The sequence below is a fragment of the Lepisosteus oculatus genome, chromosome 4 (assembly GCF_040954835.1).
Source record: "Lepisosteus oculatus isolate fLepOcu1 chromosome 4, fLepOcu1.hap2, whole genome shotgun sequence".
Lineage (NCBI taxonomy): Eukaryota > Metazoa > Chordata > Actinopteri > Semionotiformes > Lepisosteidae > Lepisosteus > Lepisosteus oculatus.
In genome coordinates this window covers 14,416,746-14,425,069 of record NC_090699.1, presented here as the reverse complement: position 1 = coordinate 14,425,069, position 8,324 = coordinate 14,416,746, and positions in this window count along the sequence as shown.

Below are 8,324 nucleotides of genomic sequence, written 5' to 3'. Positions count from 1 at the left end.
CTCCGTGTCTCCACGCACACGTGCACAAACTAGTGTCCCCGCCCCCCCCCCCGGCGCTCCACCCCCCGCGCAGGACAACCGGGGAGGCGGGGAGAGCGGCCCACGCTTAGGGTCAGTCGGCGGAGTCTCTGCGTTTCACGCTGCCTGCCGCCGTGCTCGGGTCCCGTCAGGCCGTGACACCCCCAGCCCCGCCCCCCGGTCCCCCCCGGTCCCCTCGGTGCGGGACTAGAAGGCCGGCCGGCGGCTGGCGGAGGGATACCCCGGAGGAAGGCGCAGGGGAGGGGATGCGTTCCGGGCTCTGCGGCGGCGGCGCTTCGTCGCGGCGGAGGGATCTGCCGGGCCGCTGCCGGGCCTTCTTTCTTCATTTGAATACCGGGCGGGAAGGACGTGGGCAGATCGGGGGTTGATGGGTTTATATTTAGCCCATAACAACATAATGACTGGGAGGACGCCGACGCTGTCGCCGAAGGTTACCCGACTGGCTGCGCTGGAAAAGGTATATTCGCCTCCCATTCCGGGAGTGACGTGTCTGAGACCCCGGCGTGGGAGTGGACTTTGGGTCTCCTCGTCCTCGAGCCGTCCACGTGCCGGAGGGAGAGCGCAGGGAAGGGAGGGCTTCGTCCGCGCGCTGTAACTCTACTGTTACACACAGGGCTCCCACTGCGCGTTCAGATACAGCTGCTCCACTACTGCTCTACTGTTACACACAGGGCTCCCACTGCGCGTTCAGATACAGCTGCTCCACTACTGCTCTACTGTTACACACAGGGCTCCCACTGCGCGTTCAGATACAGCTGCTCCACTACTGCTCTACTGTTACACACAGGGCTCCCACTGCGCGTTCAGATACAGCTGCTCCACTGCTGCTCTACTGTTACACACAGGGCTCCCACTGCGCGTTCAGATACAGCTGCTCCACTGCTGCTCTACTGTTACACACAGGGCTCCCACTGTGCGTTCAGATACAGCTGCTCCAGCTGCTCCACTACTGCTCTACTGTTACACACAGGGCTCCCACTGCGCGTTCAGATACAGCTGCTCCACTACTGCTCTACTGTTACACACAGGGCTCCCACTGCGCGTTCAGGTACAGCTGCTCCACTACTGCTCTACTGTTACACACAGGGCTCCCACTGCGCGTTCAGATACAGCTGCTCCACTGCTGCTCTACTGTTACACACAGGGCTCCCACTGCGCGTTCAGATACAGCTGCTCCACTACTGCTCTACTGTTACACACAGGGCTCCCACTGCGCGTTCAGATACAGCTGCTCCACTACTGCTCTACTGTTACACACAGGGCTCCCACTGCGCGTTCAGATACAGCTGCTCCACTGCTGCTCTACTGTTACACACAGGGCTCCCACTGCGCGTTCAGGTACAGCTGCTCCACTACTGCTCTACTGTTACACACAGGGCTCCCACTGCGCGTTCAGATACAGCTGCTCCACTGCTGCTCTACTGTTACACACAGGGCTCCCACTGCGCGTTCAGATACAGCTGCTCCACTGCTGCTCTACTGTTACACACAGGGCTCCCACTGCGCGTTCAGATACAGCTGCTCCACTACTGCTCTACTGTTACACACAGGGCTCCCACTGCGCGTTCAGGTACAGCTGCTCCACTACTGCTCTACTGTTACACACAGGGCTCCCACTGCGCGTTCAGATACAGCTGCTCCACTGCTGCTCTACTGTTACACACAGGGCTCCCACTGCGCGTTCAGTAGGAATCAAATCGCTGAGCTACAACTACTGCTCCTGCTGCAGCTCTCACAGCTGCTCCTAGAGGAGTAAATACCACGGCTACTTCTGTTGACACTCCTGTTCCTGTTACTGCAGCGATCACCACTGCTGTTTCTCATAGTGCAGTTCCTGCTGCTACTACTGCATCTCCTAATACTACAGCTCCAGCAGCTGCAGAAGCCACTCCTACATCTAATACAACTACTATTGGCACTACATCCACTACTACTACCTCATCTGTTATAACTACATGCACTAGAACAACCTCCTCTACTACGACCACTTCAACTACAGCTACTCCTACAAATACGACCACTACTACAACAACCACTATTACAGCCACCACTACTACAACTACAACCACAACCACCACTACTACAGCCACTACCACAACTACAACTACCACTACTACAACAACTACTACAACTACCAATACTACAGCCACCACTACTACTACAACTACAACCACCACTACTACAGCCACTACCACAACTACAACTACCAATACTACAGCCACCACTACTACAACTACAACCACTACTACAACCACTACTACAACAACCACTATTACAGCCACCACTACTACAACTACAACTACAACCACCACTACTATAGCCACTACCACAACTACAACTACCACTACTACAGCCACCACTACTACAACAACTACTACAACTACCAATACTACAGCCACCACTACCACAACTACAACCACCACTACTACAGCCACCACTACTACAACAACTACTACAACTACCAATACTACAGCCACCACTACTACTACTACAACTACAACCACCACTACTACAGCCACTACTACAACAACTACTACAACTACCAATACTACAGCCACCACTACTACTACTACAGCCACCACTACTACAACTGCAGCCACTACTGCTGCAATTACAACCGCTACTACCACCGCTACTACAACTACAAGTCCAAGCACTGCAGCAGCAGCCATGTCTGCAGTGTCCAGTGCCACTCCTGCAGTCTGCCCTCCAGCTGCCCCTGCAGCGGTTCGGCCCGGGAGGCCCGATCCGGACAGCACCGCCAGGGCGGGAAGGACACTCCGGAGCACGGGCCGACCGCCAATCCTGAAAGACGGGCCCGGCCGACCCAGCGGACTTCTTCAGAGTTGGCCGCAGGGCAGGACCCGAGGGGCACAGGCGGAAAAGCAGCGGAAATGCTTCTAGAACTGCAAGCGGGAGGCAGGTCTTTACGCAGAGGGCTGTGGGGGCGTGGAGCAAGTTAGTGAGCCACGCTGCTCGTGTAATTAAAGGAAGCGTCAGGCATGGAACTGCAGGAAGTGTGTGTGTGTTTTGTAAAAGAGCTTTGTTTTCCCAGGGTGTCAGGACACACACAGACACACTCTCACACATCCTGGACAGGACACCAGTCCATCACAGGACACACACAGACACACACTCTCACACATCCTGGACAGGACACCAGTCCATCACAGGACACACACAGACACACACTCTCACACACCCTGGACAGGACACCAGTCCATCACAGGACACACACAGACACACACTCTCACACATCCTGGACAGGACACCAGTCCATCACAGGACACACACAGACACACACTCTCACACACCCTGGACAGGACACCAGTCCATCACAGGACACACACAGACACACACTCACACACCCTGGACAGGACACCAGTCCATCACAGGACACACACACACACACACACACACACACACACACACACACACACACACACACACACACACACCCACACACCCACCCTGGACAGGACACCAGTCCATCACAGGACACACACACTCTCACACACCCTGGACTGGACACACACAGAAACACTCACACACACCCTGGACAGGTCACCAGTCCATCACAGGACACACACTCTCACACACCCTGGACAGGACACCGGTCCATCACAGGACACACAGACACGCACTCACACACCCTGGAGAGGACACAGACACACTCTCACACACCCTGGACAACTCAGCAGACCCAGTACCCATGACACCTGGGAAACTGCAGTGCTGTGTCATCAAGAGACCAGAGAGAACTTCGGTGCCTCATCATCTCACTCCGCTGAGGGCGATCAAGTAGCGCTGGAGAACACACACTCGCCTACACCTGCTCTTCAGAAGGAGGGGCACTACACTGACGGCACTGCGCCTACGGGTGAGAATCGGAAGAAGCATTTGGAGTTCGCAGACTCTACGGAGGCCAGACAGCAGTGGCCTGGGGTTCGACACGGCTGAACCCAATGTGGGCAACTGGCTATTCCCCAACTCTCACAAAGTATCCACCACCAGGGGGCGCTCATCATGAGGGGACATCTCCCTGCTGACAGGTCACCTGAGTCTCTTTAGTCTGAAGGGGGTGTCCCACACTGACAGGCTGGAGGAACTGAGTCTCTATAGTCTTGAAAACTGAAAACAACTTGAGCAGCCAGAGTGCAAAAGCAGAGACTACGTGGAAGAGCATTTAAAACTGAGCAGACGGACGAAGATAAGATTGCAGGACTGAAGCACGTCTCTCCACTGCTATTATTTTAATGAGTTTAACTCGGGTTACGCTGTGTGAAACCGTGTGATATCAGAACAATTCTACCATCCCCAGCGACCACTCTGTCTCTTATCAATGATAAACGAAACCTTGTGTGCAGCAACAACAGTATTCGCTGATCCAATCAGCAGAGTTTCCCTGTGACAGAATTTCTGCAGAGAAATTCACAGGACACACACAGACACCGACACACACTCTCGCACCAGGGCCAGCTGTCCCAGAAGCCAATCAGCCCACCAGCATGTCTTCAGACTGTGGGAGGACACTGGATCACCCAGAGGAAACCCACACAAACCCAAGGAGAACATGCAAACTCCACACAAACAGCACCCCAGGAATTGAGCACAGAGCAATGCTCCCCACCGTTCCAATTACACAAACACGTCTCGCTTCGCTTCACAGGCCACGGTGAAGCCCAGCTGCTGTTTTGCGGTCGCGTTGTGTTTGCGGTGCTAGCGTCAGCCTGCCGTTTCCCACCAGGGACGCGCTGACAGGAGTTCAAAGGTCATCCCTGGGCCCAAGGCCGTCACCCGCTCGTTGCTGACTCGTTCACCCGAGCGTTAATCAGTGTTGATCAGCGCTCTGTGGTCTCCAGCGCTCCTCGGACCTGAACTTCAGATCAGAGCGGGGATCAGAGTTCAGATAAACAGCCCCACGCGCACACACACACACACACACGCATGCACGCAGCCTGGCACCGACCTGCGCGTGCGTGACCGGCCCCAGCTCTTCCTCTCTAGTCCTGGGGTCTCTCTCTCTCGGGGTTCGGTCTGTGTGTGTGAAGGGTGACGGGGGGATTGGGGTGTCTCTCTCTCTCGGGGTTCAGTCTGTGTGTATGAAGGGTGATGGGGGGATTGGGGTGTCTCTCTCTCTCGGGGTTCGGTCTGTGTGTATGAAGGGTGATGGGGGGATTGGGGTGTCTCTCTCTCTCGGGGTTCAGTCTGTGTGTATGAAGGGTGATGGGGGGATTGGGGTGTCTCTCTCTCTCGGGGTTCAGTCTGTGTGTATGAAGGGTGATGGGGGGATTGGGGTGTCTCTCTCTCTCGGGGTTCAGTCTGTGTCCGTGAACATTTTGAAGACATGACCTATCAGTGACATGGTGTCCTGGGGTCGTCTGTGTTGTCGATATGTGTGTTGTAGTGATACAGTATGTGTTGTTGTGGATATGTATGTTGTAGTGACACAGTATGTGTTTTTTTGTGTATTTGGATATGTGTGTTATAGTGCTACCGTATGTGTTGTTGTGCGTGTTTGGGATATGTGTGTTACATTGTGTGTTGTTGTATGTTTTAGTGATACAGTGTGTGTTGTTGTGGATATGTGTGTTTTAGTGATTCAGTCTGTGTTGTTGTAGATGTGTGTTTTAGTGATTCAGTGTGTGTCGTTTGTGCTGATCTAAGCTCTGTAGCAATCTCAGGGCTGAAGTCTAACTGGAGCTATCAGCCTGTTTACCTCTTGTGAAACTTACAGGAGTTGGACCAGCTCAGTGTGGCCACTCACTCTCACTGGAAGAGAGAGTTTGTGTGTCAGTGTGAGTGTATCAGTGTGATTATGTCACTATGTGTGTATCAGTGTGTGCATCATATGTATGTGCCAGTATGTGTGTATCAGTGTGTGTGTTAGTATGTGTGCATTAGTGTGTGTGTCTGTGTGTATGTCAGTATGTGTGCATTAGTGTGTGTGTCAGTTTGAATGTCAGTATGTGTGTCAGTGTGTATGCGAGTATGTGTGCATTAGTGTGCGTGTCAGTTTGAATGTCAGTATGTGTGTCAGTGTGTATGTCAGTATGTGTGCATTAGTGTGTGTGTCAGTTTGTATGTCAGTATGTGTGCATTAGTGTGCGTGTCAGTTTGTATGTCAGTATGTGTGTCAGTGTGTATGTCAGTATGTGTGCATTAGTGTGTGTGTCAGTTTGTATGTCAGTATGTGTGCCTTAGTGTGTGTGTCAGTGTGTATGCGAGTATGTGTGCATTAGTGTGCGTGTCAGTTTGTATGTCAGTATGTGTGTCAGTGTGTATGTCAGTATGTGTGCATTAGTGTGCGTGTCAGTTTGTATGTCAGTATGTGTGCCTTAGTGTGTGTCAGTTTGTATGTGTCAGTGTGTATTAGTGAGTACGTGTCAGTATGTGTGTATCGGTGTGTATGTCAGTATGTGTGCATTAGTGTGTGTCAGTGTTTATCAGTGTGTATGTGCAGGTATGTGTGCATTAGTGTGTATCAGTGTGTATGTGTGTGTCAATGTGTGTCAGTATGTACACAGTGCCCTAGAAAACATGTCCTGGGACAAGAGATCCAATTAGCCCTTTGTAGCTGTAGGCTCAGGAAATCTGGATTTCAAATCACAAGATGAACATGAGACACAAACAGAAAGTATCCTCTTTCACCTGTGGGTATTGTTATGCATAAATGTTTTACCATAATACAACAACAGCACTTTTCTGGTTCGACCGCAAGTACTGGGAAAAACGAGTCCACAGGTGTTTCTGATTGACCTGGGGTTCCACATCGCCTACATTTCACACCCTTGGAAGAGCTGGGAAGGTGGAGGCATGGACCTGCTCCTGAAGTCTTTCCCTTGCACTAGTCTGCAAAAACCAGGACGGAGACATGAGAAGAGAGAGAGAGAGGTCACCTTATTGGCTGTTACGTCCCAGTGTGTGTTCTGTGTGTGTTTTTTCTGTTATGTCCACATTGCTGACCCTTGATTGTTCTCCCTTCCCCATTGGCCCACCATTACACCACTGTTTCAGTATGATGTCATCATCAATCAGCCCTCAGCCAATCAGAACACATTTTATTCACTATATAACATGGAGGTTTTCAGCAAGGAGAGGCCTTTCGTTTGACTTCGGTCCCGTTTGGTTTTGGTTATCGCTTCGCTTCTGGTTGCAACAGCAAGCAAAGAGTGCTGGAGTTGTTAAGACTGTTTCCCGTCCTGCTATTCCTTTGTCTAGTGAAAACAGTCTCCCTGACCCTAGTTATCAACCATTTATTATGGAAGGATTGGTTTCGCTAACAAACAGGTAAACCAGAAGACCAGAAAACAATTCAGATATTAAGAGATACAGGTGCAGCCCAGTCATTTATTGTTGCGGATGCACTGCCCTTGTCTGATCAGTCTTTTTGTGGTTCAAATGTATTAGTTCAAGGCATCCAAATGGGTTTTATGAAAGTGCCTTTACACCATGTACATCTACAATGTGGTTTAGTTACTGGATTTGTTAGAGTTGGGGTACATCCTTCGCTACCCGTTAAAGGGGTAAGATTTATACTGGGAAATGACCTGGCTGGGGGTAAAGTCTAGCCTATTGTTTGATTGGTTTTGTGGTTTTCGCTTTGTCCAAACATTAGATGTTTGTTTTTATGGGTGGGGGTGTTACGTCCCAGTGTGTGTTCTGTGTGTGTTTTTTCTGTTATGTCCACACTGCTGACCCTTGATTGTTCTCCCTTCCCCATTGGCCCACCATTACACCACACTTTCAGTATGATGTCATCATCAATTAGCTCTCAGCCAATCAGAACACATTTTATTCATTATATAACATGGCGGTTTTCAGCAAGGAGAGGCCTTTCGTTTGACTTCGGTCCTGTTTGGGTTTTGGTTATCGTGTTGCTTCTGGTTATTGCTTCGGCTTCGTTTGTTGGTTTGTGTTGTGCTGTGTTGTGCTGTGTTGTGCTGTGTTGTGCTGTGTTGTGCTGTGTTGTGCTGTGTTGTGCTGTGTTGTGCTGTGTTGTGCTGTGTGTGTATAGCTTTGGCTTCGTTGTTTTGTTGTTTTTTTGTTAGTTTCTTTGTACTTTCGTTTGTTTGTGTGTTCATCCTTGTTTTGCCATTTCCTTGCCCCAGTGTTACATGTTCAGCTTTTGTGTTCTTTTGTACCCTGCTCCTGTTTATTACTCTTGTTTTCCCTTATTTGTCTTCCTGGTTCACTTGTGTTTTTGTGTGAACTTTTGTATATAAGGTTAGTTAAGGTTGTTGGGTACACTTTACACACTTAGTTGATTTTGTATTAGTACACTA